We start from the raw sequence: 15,374 nt of genomic DNA, 5'->3' as shown, positions 1-15,374 counted from the left end.
TATAATAAATAAATAAATAAATAAATAAATAAATAAAAAAAGATAATTTTCTGCCAGTACAGGAGAGTGAAAAAGAAAGCTTATTTGTTTTTTCTTGATCTATAAAAATGACCTTATTATACATTTTTGACAGTTAATTTTGATCGCATGGATCCAGATTTGTAATTTATATGATCAGTATGCTTCTCGAAGCTACAACATGCAAGTAAAAAAATGAACTGGTCCCCGGGGAGTGTCAACACTACAGCTCATGGCAACAACACATTTAGAAACCTTCTACAGAGGAACATGCTCATCAAGAGCTGCACAGAATTCCCACTGATAAAACGCTCCTGAAGATGAGTTCACAATAAAAAATCACAATGTAGTGAAGTCACAACCCAGTGCTCATGAAGGTCAAAAGGCACAACACAATTCCCACTGATAAAACCCTCCTGAAGATGAGTTCACAACCAAAAATCACAGTACATGTGAAGTCCCAATCCAATGCTCATGATGGTCAAAAGGCACAAATAGTAATATAATTACAACAACATAATACGTAATCAGATTTGGATTACGAAAAGCATTTAGAATTGAAGAAGGACCAGAAATAAGAGGAAGATACTGTAATTAAAGGACAGGTGGGTTTGAAATAAAAATGAGAACTTGTAGAAGTAAAAAGCAAGTCCTGGAACCTAACCCTCGATGGATAAATTAAAGATCAGATTACACATGGCTGAACTGAGAAAAAAATGAATGGGCAGAGAGATGTGAAAAAATTACTTAGAATGCAGCACGTCCATATCAACAGATAGATTGTATCAAAGTCAGTTTTAGAGAGAGAGAGGGTACATGGAAGAGATTCAGGATACAATGACTAAAAGATGTTGGAGAATAACAGCATCCTGAGAATAAGGAACAAGCAATATTCCAAAAGATAATCATGGGAATATTCCAGAATCATATGAAACAGGAACACGCAGAGTCACGAAACAAAATGAATGCCAAGCAGGGGAAATAAAGACAAGTCCACACCCTGGCACATCAAACTGAAATTCAAGAACAGACCAGTGAAAACCCACAAAAGCAAACAGAATAAACAAAACATCATATACAACATAGAAGCCAACAAGCAGAGATTTGTTTCTAGTGCCCAGAGAAAGTTACTGTTAAAATTCCATACTTAACAAAATTAACTTTATTAAGTTAATGAAGCTACTTTTCTTTAAAATTAATTAATTAAATTATTAAGATTAACTTAATTTTGAAAGAACAAAAAAAGAATAATGTAGAGGACTTGTCAAGATGTATTATAAAGCTACAGAAAGTAAGGGCATAATTGTGGAATAATCATGGAAAAATAGAAGAATGAAACTGCACAGAGAGCCTGGAAATTTTTTTCCACATATATGGAAGCATATTTACAGCAGTGTTGTTACAAATTAGTGAGAAAAGGATAAACTAATAAATAAAAGTGCTTGTGAAATGGTTATCCATAACAGGTAAAAAGATAGACCCCTATCTCACGCCCTATGAAAAATTAAATAAATTAAAATCTAGAGAAATTAAAGGCCTAAATGTAAAAAGCAAAGCTTGAAGGATTTGGAAGCAACCATAGGTAGAAATATTAATTTCCCTGAAATAGAATAGATTTGGTATATAAGACACAAGAAGAACAAATTCTTTTAAAACAACATCGATTAATTTGAATATACAAATGATCAACACATCTGAAAATTAAAGATACCCTGAAAAAAGAGAAAAACCAAGAATGTGTGAAGACTAGTTGGAACATATTTTATTCAAAGGGATTATAATTAATATCAAGAATATAAAAATGTAAATATATATATGTATGGAAATACATAGAGATGTAGCCATTATATATAGCTCTGTTTATTAATACACACACACATATTTCAACAAATCAATAAGTAAAGAGAAAAAAACCTTTGTAGGACATATTAAAGGAAAAGAAGAGCATTTAAATGAAGGAAAAAACCTGAATGACCAATTACATGTGAAAAGACCTCTTTTACTGCTGGTTAGGGAAATTCAAATTAAAACAGCAATGAGACTCCACTAAAATGGCAAAAAGTAAAGTCTGACAGTATCAAGCACCAAGGAAGACATGAAGCCAAAAGGGATCCCTTGGTCTGTTGGAGAGAGAACCACTTTGGGACGCTATCTTGAAACATCAGGAGAATTGAAGATGTGCTCAGCCTACCTGCCAGCTTTCCACTTGAGAGAAGCTCAAGCTATGGGTGCAGTGTCATGGACAAGAATGCTAACAGTAACTTGCTTGGAATAATGAAAAGTTAGAAACTGCCCACAATGGAATAATCAACAAGATGAATAAACTATAGTTACAGGTATCAATTCATTCAATCTCAAATTTAACTATAAATGAAGAATGACCTTCAGCATGATACATTTACTTAAGTTTTACAAATGAACCTATATCTTTATATCTATCTATCCATCTACCTGTCTATCAATTCTATCTATTTATCTATCTACCTATTTATCTATCTATGCAATCTGTCATCTATAATCTATCATTTATTGATCTATCGTCTATCTAATCTATCATCTATTTTATGATCTATCATCTACCTGTTTATCTCTATCTGTTTATCTATCTATCATCTATTGTTTATCTATCATCAATCTATATCTACTTACAGATATAGATACACACATATGCATTGCAATGATAAGGCAATCCAGAGCAATGATAAAACCAAATTAACTAGAGTCCATTGGGAAGGATGGGATGGAAAATAAAATCCAGAGCATGTACATAGGGGATTTTAAAATATTTCTCTAGTGTATCATTATATTCTGAAAACCAACATAAAGAAGCCATGAGGGAAATACGGTAATGCTATTCACATTACTCCTTCCTCCATCTCCTCCTCACATCCAGCAAACTCCCAACACCTTGTCTCAGTTGCATGGCTACATTCCACAACATCCAAATCCTGACACTGCCTCCCTCAAAAAATACTTTTGGGACATGAGGAAAATTACAGACATAATTTTCCTAATGTGAAGTGGTTCCTCCTAAGTTTCAAGAATAACAAGAAATATCTAATTCACGATTGATTTAGTTTCCTTTCATTCATTTCACTTTTTTTTCTAAATTTGGTATGTTTACATAACAGCAAATACACAAAAATAACAAATAGTAGAGATCCTCCTATTTGAAACTATAATTTCTTTATCTCTGTTTTTTATTTTTTAGAAATAAGACCCCCCGGGAATCTTGGGCATATGCGAAAACACATATGCTCACACACTTAGATAATGAGGTTCAGTCATAGCAATTAGGTTGCGTTTAAAATTCCTAGCAACAGTTATAAGAGTCTAAGTACCTATTTTTTTTAATGTAACACACCTTTATCTCTGTGCATAGTCTCTAGTATTCCTAAGTCAGTCTCTTTCTTTGCCATGGTCTAACTTTGTAGCCTGAACTTTCCATTCTTTCCTCTGAGTAGGGTAATCTTGAGAGTTGAGGTGATTAACATCTCTAATAATTTGTACAGTATAATGTAGTTAAAAGTTGATGCTTAGGGTAGTGAATGTGTGAAGGGAACGGAAGATCAACAGAGAAGAGAAAAGTTGCTAGCTGGCATGGGCTTTTTCCCAGTCATTATTGCTTGAAAAGAAAGTTAGAATTTTATTGCCAATATATTTAACTAAATGCCACAAAAGTGTGTGTGTGTGTGTAGTGTGTGTGTATATATATACACACAAAACACCCACATACCCATAAGTATATATATATATATATATGCACACACACCTATATATGCACACATATATATGTATATGCCTATATCTATATATAGCTCTCTCTCAGAGAGGTGGAGAGAGAGAAATAGATTAGGTAGAGATAGATGTGGATAGAATAGATGGCAGATAAATAGGATAGATGGAATAGATGATAGAGATAGATATGGATGCAATAGATAGATACACAGATAACATGAGATAAAATATGTATATATATCAGATAGGAAGATTAGATATAGATGTGACATACATACATACATATACACAGTTATTTAGAATTCTTGTCAGGCAGCTTTGTGGAGATACTATATGTGTTAAGTTCACAATTAAATCTTCACAACAGTCATGAGGTGGAAGCTATCATTATAACAATTTTGCACAGAGAGCTGTTGCCTAAAGAGGCAAGTTACATGACTTGGCCCAGCTAGCAAGAGGTGCAGGGGTGACATGAATCCAGGCTGTGTGATCTCCAGCTCCTTCTTCCAACCCACCGTGCGCTATTGGAAGTTGCCATTTTTCAGTTTTCCCCAAATGCAAGGTGGCATCTCAAGAGGATATGAATGTCCATAGAAATACTCACAGAAATCCCTCTTATTGAATTTAGTATTCTGCACCTAAGGCTAATCATCCAATAAAAATTCAACGTTCATCTTCGCCATTCTATGTATTGAACCAAATCTCTTCCATATGACAGTTGCATTTTCACTTCCAAGCCATAAGAGGGAGATGAAGGATCCTCTGTAGTTTCTCTTGCTGGCGATAACAGTTGCAAAGGCAAAATTTTGAATGCATCTAAGTTAATCACCAAAGAGAGGCACTAATAGCCCTGGCTCCATTTAAGTAGCTCCTGTATGGAATGTTCTTTATGTATTGAATATTTTTAAGCCCTATCATTACCATTATCATCTACAGCTACATTCATCATCATCCACAAGTAATGGAAAAGGTTTTCCTCACTCCCAAAGTACCGTGTGCTCATTTCAGAACGTCCTGTGCTCTTAATGCATTTCTTAATGATGACTCCAGTCTGTGATGAGGCACAGGGGTTTTGGAAATCAGAAAGCCAGGATCTCATTGCACGCTCATCTTTAGTGGAGACCTCTTGCCTAGCTTGAAATGCAACTCAAATACATAGAGCTCAAATTACCTAGCCTTTCTGCTTCAGGTTATTCAAACCCAACAAAATATTGTTATACTTTTAAAGATAATTATTGCACATAAAAAGTCACCTCTGATTTTTGTATGAGCAAGATAATGATTGCACATATGCCACCTCTGATTTTTGTATGAGCAAACACAAGATAGAAAAACGAGAAGCTATTTTCAAAGCATTCAGACCTTGACTTATGTAAGGAGATTTAATATTAAAAAAAATAGTTGCAACTTGAAGTGAGGTCCTGCTGATCTAAATGTGGAGTTGGTAATGCAAATGAGTCTGAATGGCAATGTGTGTGTGAAGCATTGTTAGAGACAGTGAAAGCCTTGGGTTGGGTTTCTTAGAAGCAGACCTTGACACAAGGATTTGGGTGCAAGGGATTCACTGATGAAAAAACCAGCTGCTCAAATGTCACAGGGTCTTTGGCTCTGGGATCCTTTGGGTAAGGAGATAAGAGATAAATTTCTAAGAGCAACCCACTGTCCACCAAGGGTCATTCTCCAGAGCAGCAGAGTGGCTATGAACTGTAGTAGTCCCCACTTCCAACAGCCAAATGTGCATTGGCCCTTTAAAAAGTATTCTCAGGGCACAAAAACAGCATCTCCACGCCTACTAACTCCTGCAAGTAGAAATCTCTTCAAGCCTCTATTTAAAATAATATCCCTCTTCGTGCTGTGATGCCTAATACATCCCACTCAGAAATTTTAATGTGTTAAAATCAGATTAGGTAATGGCTTATTATGCTAATTGTAATTGTACTTACTTAAGGTCATAGTTGCTAAATCTTTCACTTATACCCTAACTATCAGGTAAGGGTTTGTAAATAAAATGGTGTTTTTTTTTCCCCAAGATTTATTGGTATGATTTCCAAATCTGTGGTAAGTTTCGCACACGTGTTTTCCTTGCTTATAAATCCTTACGCTTAGCAAGAGCTGATGCTTAGGATAATGATTTCTCAATGAGAAGCTGAGCTAGATTTATTAGCAGGTTTTATAAATCAAGTGCAAAATATATAGTTTAAACTTCAGAAAGCACAGATTTATGTGTCCTTGCAATAAATCATGAGAATAAGTATCCACTAAGTCCTTTTAAGCTAATCTGGTCAGTTGCTGGGTAAATACTTCATGTCTTTTAATCCATTTTGTATTCATAATTAGAACTCATTATTTCAGTAAATATCTGTCGATTTATGGTTATCCTAAATGCATGCATTTGGAGAAGTTTGGAAACTTGCCTGCATATTAACAGTTACAAAGGATAACTAATACTATCATCATGAGAATGAATGAAAAATGTACACTAATAATATTGAATCCCGTAACTAAAGGATAAGGCAGAACTTCAATGAACTCAGCTTCCATTCTCAAAAAGGCATCATTTAATAATAATTATATGGTAATAAGTCATCAGTTATCATTGTATGATGTTTTGTAATTGACTTAGCACTTTATGCATGCTTCTTTATTTTATTCTGATGGTAAGAAGTAGGTTGCATATAATTTTAAAAAATTGATGAGACCAAGCCTCGGACATTCAATGTGTTACCCAACATCACTGAGGTAGCCTGTCAGTGGTCTCTTTTCTCCAGGTTTTGGCATCCAGCCCTCCTCTGACAACGATCCTAACATGCATTAGCATGGATGTGAATGTTAATTGCATGAGGCAAATGTTCTCTATGGCCACTTTGATTTCTCTCTTCAAAGTCTGTATATACACAAAGAATCATACTAAAGGTTCAAACTGAAATTCCATTTGTTTATACCTTCCTCCATACTCACGGGAGAGGACAACGTTTAAATAACACCCCCACCCCCAGTTGACACAAACCACTTTTACAGGTTTTAATGTCACTTTTCTCTCATCATTATGTAAATTGCCAATTACCAGAGAACGCTGGCCAGGTCTCATTTATTCCAGAAGACACAGACTAATAGTTAAGCACAGAGACCCTCCCGTTTGCCTTACAATGGTGGAGCTAGTTCAATGGCTGTATACGGTCATTAAAAAAAATGAAATAGCCAGACGCGGAGGCTCAAGCCTGTAATCCCAGCACTTTGGGAGGCCGAGGCGGGCAGATCATGAGGTCAGGAGATGGAGACCATCCTGGCTAACATGGTGAAACCCCGTCTCTACTAAAAATACAAAAAATTAGCTGGGCGTGGTGGCGCACGCCTGTAGTCCCAGCTATTTGGGAGGCTGAGGCAGGAGAATGGCGTGAACCCAGGAGGCAGAGCTTGCAATGAGCCAAAATCATGCCACTGCACTTCAGCCTGGGCGACAGAGCAAGACTACTTCTCAAAAAAAAAAAAAAAAAATTGACTTCATTTTCAAGAATGGATTAAACACTTTGTTAATATTATTGAATACTAAAGTAACATTTTATAATTTTGATCAATGATTAATACCAATATGGAAAAGCCCCGTGCAAGAGGACCATCAAAGAAAACGTTTCCAATAGATCCTATAAATAACAAACCAGTCATTTAAAAAGAAGAAACAAGGACAAGAAAATTGGAAGTTAGGAATGACAAAGTGAGGGGTATGCTGAATAAGGCCACTACATAATTTTGTCATTCAAGCAGGACTCTTGAGAGAAATAGGGACTCAGAAACAAACTTACAATTTTCTAAAGTTTATAATTTTTAAAAACAAACACTGAACATAAACCTTATTAAATTGGTGGAGGTATAAATTAGTTCTATTAAAAAATATTTCTAGACATAGACACACATCACTTTAAAAAATACTTCTGGCCGGGCGCAGTGGCTCACGCCTGTAATCCCAGCACTTTGGGAGGCCGAGGCAGGCGGATCACAAGGTCAGGAGATCGAGACCATCCTGGCTAATGCGGTGAAACCCCATCTCTAGTAAAAATACAAAAAATTAGCCAGGCGTCGTGGCAGGCGCCTGTAGTCCCAGCTACTCGGGAGGCTGAGGCAGGAGAATGGCGTAAAGGGAGGCGGAGCTTGCAGTGAGCCGAGATCACGAAAAACGAACACTATCAAAAAAAAAAAAAAAAAATTGGACTCTGGTTAAATGTTTAAGCTGCCTTAACAAAATATCACAGAGACTGGGCAGCTTAAACATTTTATTTTCTCACAGTTCTGGAAGCTGGAAGTTCAACATCAAGGTGTGGGCAGGGCTGTTTCCTCCTGAGGCCTCCCTCCTTGGCTTGTAGACGCTATCTTCTCCCTGTGTCCTCAAAGGGTCCTTCCTCTGTGTAGGTCTGTGTTCTCATGTTCTTTTCTTATAAGGGCACCAGTCCTGTTGAAGTAGGGCCCACTCTAGTGACCTTGGTTACCTTAATCATGTACTTAAAAACTCTATTGCCAAACACAGTCACATTCTAAAGTCCTAGGGGTTAGGGGTTCAATATATAAATTGTTCAAGGAAACAATTCAGCTCACAGATGGGGCACGTACAAGTTTTCCTGATCCACCCACTGAATGAAGCTATGAAATCCAGACAGGATGCATGGGGCAGCTATTTGAGGACTCTAAAAAGGAAATGGCCACTACTTACTTGTGAGAATGGCCCAGATTTACAACACTGATCAAACCAAATGCGGGTGAGGACACAGAGCAACAAGAACTCTCATTCATTCCTGGTGGGAATGCAAAACAATACAGCCACTTTGGAAGACAACTTGGAAATGTCTTAGAAAACCAACAATATTCTTACAATAATATCTAGGAATTGTGCTCCTAGGTATTTACCAAAATGAATTAAAGACTTACGTTCAAACAAACCTGCACATTAATGTTTATAGCAGCTTTATACATAATTGCCAAATCTTGGAAACAACCAAGATGCCCTTCAGTAGATGAACAGAGAAGTAAACTGTGTTAAATGCAGACAATGGAATGTCACTCCTCCCTAAAAAGAAATGAGCTATCAAACCAGTAGAGACATGGAGGAACCTTGAATATGACTAAGTGAAACAAGACAATGTGGAAAGGCTACAGACTGACAGTCTAACTGTAGGACATTCTGGAAAAGGCAGAACTATGGGGACAGTAAACAGATCAGTGCTTGACAGGGGTCTGAGGGACGGAGGGAAGAATAGGCAGAACACAGAGGATTTTTAAGGCAGTGAAAATGCATGAGACTGTAATGGTGGATCCATGTCATTATACATTTGTCAAAACCCACAGGATGCACAACTCTAATGAACTCTAATGTAAACTAATGTGAATCCTAATGTAAACTGTGAACTTTGGATGATAGTGATGTGTCAATGTAGGTTGATTAATTGTAATGTACCATCTGTTGCATGACGTTAATTGTAGGGGAAGCTATTCATATGTGGGGCAGTGGGAAGATTCCCCACTTAACTTTGCAGAGAAGCTGAAATGACTATAAAAAATAAAGCCTATTGGCTGGGTGTGGTGGCTCACACCTGTAATCCCAGCACTTCGGGAGGCAGAGGCAGGTGGATCACTTCAGGCCAGGAGTTTGAGACCATCCTGGCCAACATGGTGAAACCCCATCTCTACTAAAAACACAGAAATTAGCCGGCGTGGTGGTGCACACCTGTAGTCCCAGCTACTCAGGAGGCTGAGGTAGGAGAATCGCTTGAATCCAGGAGGCAGAGGCTGCAGAGAGCCAAGATCATGCCACTGCACTCCAGGCTGGGCGACAGAGGAGACTCCATCTCAAAAAATAAATAAGTAAATGTAAAAAAGCCTATTAATTAAAAAACAACAGCAACAAAAACTAAATACATCCCATTCAGAAATCGTAATGTGTTAAAATTGGATTAGGTAATGGCTTATTGTGCTAATTGAAATTGTACTTCCTCAAGGTCACAGTTGCTATGATAGAGGAGACACGTTGGAGAAGATGAACAGAGTTCCAAGTTCCACCAAGACAGTGATGAGCTGGTTATTGTTTTCCCTTTGGGGTCTGATATGGTTTGGCTCTGTGTCCCCACCAAATCTCATGCAGAATTGTAATCCCCAGTGTTGGAGGTGGGGCCCGGTGGGAGGTGATTGGCTCTCATAGAGGCGGTTTCTCATGAAAGGTTTAGCATCATCCCCTCCATGCCATTCTCATGGCAGTAACTGAGTTTTCATGAGATCTGGTTGCTTAAAAGTGTGCAGCACCTCCCCGCCCACTCTTGGTCCTGCTCCTGCCATGTAAGACACCTGCTTCCACTTTGCCTTCTGCCATGAGTAAAAGCTCCCTGAGGCCTCCCATGAAGCAGATGCTGCCATGCTTCCTGTATAGCCTGCAGAACCATGAGCCAATTAAACCCCTTTTCTTTATAAATTACCCAGTCTCAGGTATTTCTTTATAGCAGTGTGAGAAGGGACTGATACAGCGTCCTTTATCCTGAATGCAATGCACCAACAAACCAGGAACTGAGCTCATTAGCACAGGTAGAGAGGATAACAGAAGCACTTGCTCTGGCTTAAGGATCAGAAAAGAGGTGCTGTACCATTCAGAGAGGGTGCAGAAACCCCAATTCTTCTCTTTTACTTTTATTCTTTCCCCGTTTTCATCTTTGTTTTCCTTTGCGCCAGCCCTTGAGTGACCCTGTAACAGCGAAGGTAGTGAGAAAGCCCACAGGTGCCTGATTAGAGAGAACCCTGACTACAAGCAAGGTTCATTCCTCTCTGTTCAAAAGAGGAGGACTATTTCAACAGCCTTTTCAGATAATGTGGTCATTTATTAAAGTTTGTGTGCAATGTGGAATCTAAAATCACAACCATGAACTTTTTGTATGTTCTTAAGGAAAATGTATTGCTCTGTGTCACACTCACAACATTTTGTTTTGTTTTTACTCACTTAAATTTTTTAGCACCATGAAATTGGAAAACAACAGTTGATTGAATTATGCAGATTTTCAATATGTGGACATATTTCACTATACAGGGCCCAAAAATCACATTTGTTAATGACATCAGCAATTTGATTTGAAAATAGTTTGCTAAACGGAGTTCTCAGTAGTCGATGAAAGTTTTCCAAAAATCTGATTTTTCCTTGAAGTGAAGGGCTAACTTTATTCAATTCTGAATTACCATGGTGAGTCCATCAGACATTCCTTCAAATGCTTTCGCTCTTCCATGAAAACAGCAGCCACTTCAGCATGCAATTGAAGCAACATCACACTTGCCTTTCCCAAAAAGAGCCATCACACTTCACTATGCAGCAGAAGTGCTCACAAGCAGTTTCCATTTCACTGTAGAGATTATTAAGAAGACATACATAGAAGAGCTGTATACAATTTTATTGTCTCCTCCAAGTCACTCTTAAGTGAAACGGCCCTTTCCCTTCGTTTCTGAGACTGCATGGTGCTAAAAAAACATGATGGCTACTTGTACCTTTTAGTGTCACTGTTTTGATTTGTTTTAAGGCACCAGTAGCTTTACTCACCATTGTTTTGCCCCTGAAGTGCATATAACAGCATTCAGGAAAAGGCGCATGACGTGATTATGTTATGAAAGTTGTTTTGACTGCCTGGTTTTGAACCCCCTCATAGGATCTTGGGGACTCCAAGGGTCTGAAAACCACACTTTGATAATTGCTACTCTTGCCTACTATAAACATTTATAATTGTGGACAATCACAGCTTTCACTTAGATATGTTCTGATAGTGCAGTTCATCTTGTTGCAATTAGGAATGATTTGTGAACCACAACTACTCCCAAGTATATGTTTCACCCATTCGTTTCTTACCATGGTAAGAGCTTTGTGCCTACCAAGGTGTGTGTTCTATAAAATTGGTATCACATTATGACAGTAGAACAAATAATTCCATCTTCTGTAGGGAGACCCCCTGAAACTATTGCTACGGAATAAAAGATGAAATGCTCCTGATTATTGTAAATCCAAAATTGCATGCAGGATTGTGTAAAGACAATGCCAGGTTGGGCTGCCAGAACGAGCCAACAGCACGTGATGTGCTTCCCCCTGCAGAGAGCCTATGAATGGACGTGCAGTCAGGGAGGTTTCACATCACCAAGATTCCTATCCCAGAAAAGCAGATGTTCATAGCTCTGGGAATGGAATGCGACCCTTGTGGAGAGCCTATAAACAGACTCATGGGGGGCACCTGTCCATATGGATAAGATAGGGCTATAAACGCCGTCATCTTGCCACGGCTCTTCTAGGCCTCTTTACGGTTAAAGCATACTCCCTTCTGAGAATTTCTGGTCTAACCGGTTGTCTAGCTTCACGTCCTGTTTCCATGGATTGTTTGTAACCAGCTTTTATTGCAATTGTTACTGCTGATTAATATCTTGCTAATCATAGGTTATGGAAAGATTGTGTTTCTGTTTTAAGACTCTGTTAGAAATTACTGACGCACACACTATATTGTAAATTCTTTTCTCTGTATACTGTACTTCTACATACAAATGTACTGTACTTCTACATACAAATGTTATGTTAAAGAATTACTTCATCCCCATGTGACCATCTCACCTCATAATCAAATGACCCTAAATCCCTCACTAACCTACCCCCACCCTCATTAAACTTAATAATAAATGCTGATATATCCAGTGCATTGTTTGCACCATGGGACCCCCACGGTGACCCCCCTGGACCCAGCTTTCACTATCTTGTGTGTGTCCATTATTTCTCAACCTGCCGATCCGCCTGGGAACAAAGAGAGAGCCCCGTTGCATTGCAGGCTGCTGGCCGGATCCCACAATAATCTTCCACATTAGACCAGCATTCACAACAAGCATAGAGTTGCAAGTATAATAATAATTTTTAAAAAAATTTGCAAAGCTCTACTTTTATTCCATGAACTGGTTAGAAAAAAAAAACTGCGCCATTATCAGAATTAGCTTCATTGATATTCTATTTCTGTCCTCTGATGTTATAGATAGAAAACTGTTGCCACTCATGTACTTGTGAAGGTGAAGCTCTTTTGCTAACAGAGCCATCATGCTAATAGCCATCACTTCACTTTCCGCATGTGAACGAGAACATTTGGAACTGAAAAGGAGGAAAAACAGGCCGGCCATGGTGGCTCATGCCTGTAATCCCAGCACTTTGGGAGTCTGAGGTGGGCAGATCACTTGAGGTCAGGAGTTTGAGACCAACTTGGCCAACATGGTGAAACTACGCCTCTACTAAAATGCTGGGATAACAGGCGTGAGCACGCACGAGAATTTGGGAGCTTGGGAATTTGCCACCATTTGATAATTTTCTGAGGGTTATGGACAGCCTCCCTGGAAGAATGCAGCTCTCTATAAACACTCTCCATCAAATTTCAGAGTTCAAGGAGTCCCTGAAGTCTATCCAGGGATCTCCCAGAACAGTAATTATTCAATGATGGCTCTATCTCATCTTGGGGGTCATTGTGGAATTTTGTGAGTTATTTGTGTTTTATTATTGTTATTATACTAACTTATTATCACTACTGACATTTAGTGGACAAATGCCAGGAATGAGAAAAAGTTTAGCAATGTACATAACATGAAACAAAAGAAGAATTGTATCATTTCCCATACAATTTTGAAATATCCTGCAGGTATGTATGTATATATAAAACAATTTTGAAATATCCTGCTAGGTATTTATGTATATATAAAACCTCTCAATGATGACCTGAATCTAAATCTAGAACCTAACTCCATTTTATATCTAAACTCAAGCACTTTTTTTTGCACATTTTTAATAAGCATTGAACTTTCCAGGAAACAGTTGCCAAGTAATTAAAGAGGAAATTATAGTTTATTTATTTGGAAACTTACCAAGAGTTGTTAATAATTTCAGAAAAAATTCCAACACTGCTTATGGTATTTGAGTCCCTGGCACAAAGAATTCACCATCCCCACCCCATACTCCTAACGTGTGTCAAGGGCATTTGCAACTATCACAAACAGCTGATTTGATGTGCACGTATAAATATTGGAGCACTTGCTTGTGTCATGCAGTGAAAATACATAAATTATATTATTGCACATTACTTTCTATTTCTTCTTTGAATTGCAGGTAGGAAACTTCATAGAGCTTTTGAGAATCATTATTTATTGTGCATGTAAAGTATTTGTGCCTGATACTTAGTAAACACTGCACTCTATGAAATTAGCTGTCATTATCATCATTATTAATATTAATATACATGTGTGAGAACAAGTGGCATATTTTAAGTATTTGTCATATAAGTGGGAGATTTGTGTCTCTGAAAGTTTAGAAGAATTGCTCTAGGAACAGTCCAGGTTGAGAGGTTTAAGGAAAATCGTCTTTAAGTAAAGACAGGATGTTAAGATCTACCTTTAAAAGGTAGGCATGTTTTACTCCTATTCCCTTAAATGTATCCTGTTTTTGACATTATTGAAATGCTTCTTCGACCTAGAAAAGAAGTACTAATCGTACTTGTAATTTTAGATAATTTTAACCTTTTTCCGTTGTTCCTTTTAGTACATAGAGTCCACCTCTTCCACATTTACTGAGTGGTGACAGAATGGACAACCATTTACAGAGAAGTCTTTTGCCTCCAACATTAAATGACATGTTTGCTCAAACAAAAGCAAATTCATGGAGCCTCACTGCAAACAGGCCATGGCCGTATCCCTCATGACGTTGTTCATGAGGTCTTTGTTTACTATGTCTGTCTGTCTCACATCCTTCTGTGATTACAGCCACACCTATCAACGTCTGTGTTTGTGATCAATCATTTTTTCTCTCTGTGATCTCCTAGGGACTCCAATGCAATCAACCTCACCAAAAGGGTGACATTTTAGCATTTTGGTTTTACTGAGGCTGCCTTGCTGAGAAGCAAATAAGTTGTTTGATTTCTGCTGGTAAAATAAAATTGGCAACCATGAGACCTAAGAGATTCTGAGAAATGGCATGGACTTTATAACTTCTTGTAATAAAAGTCAAATCATACATTATTTTCTTGGCTGTGTTTCAGGGAGTGAGGGAGTAAAACCAGGGAATCTTTATGTGTGTGTGTGTGTGTGTGTGTGTGTGCATCTATCTATACTTACACATACAGACACATGTATCTTCAAGATATTTACATATCTTTACGAAAGTGACTTTCCTGAAGGTATTTAAATTACATTCAGGAAAGTGACTTTCCTGAAGATATGTAAATTGCTTACATATATTTTTTCTTATTCTTTGAGAAATGCCTATTGCTCCTTCTTTCATTTCTCAAATAAATCTCCTTTAAATTTCATAACTTGCAATGTAAGATGTGCATAATACGCTCTGTTTTGTGATCCTTAAAGTACATAGATCCACTTTCTGTCAATATCAGTAATGAGCCAGCTATAATTGCTTATCAGAAAAAACAATTCCACACTACATCCTACCTAAGTTCTCATCAAGCCCAGTCAGAAGAATTATCTTAATGAAGAGTAATTGAAGGAGAAGTAGCTTACTTACCTTCTAGATTTCTAAAATATCAGGACATTTTGTACTCTGTGTATTTGGACAATGAGTTCTATTTGTTTGTTTGTTTGATTTT

The sequence above is a fragment of the Hylobates moloch genome, unplaced genomic scaffold (assembly GCF_009828535.3).
Source record: "Hylobates moloch isolate HMO894 unplaced genomic scaffold, HMol_V3 SCAFFOLD_7, whole genome shotgun sequence".
NCBI classification, from domain to species: Eukaryota; Metazoa; Chordata; class Mammalia; order Primates; family Hylobatidae; genus Hylobates; species Hylobates moloch.
This window is presented reverse-complemented; position numbering follows the sequence as displayed.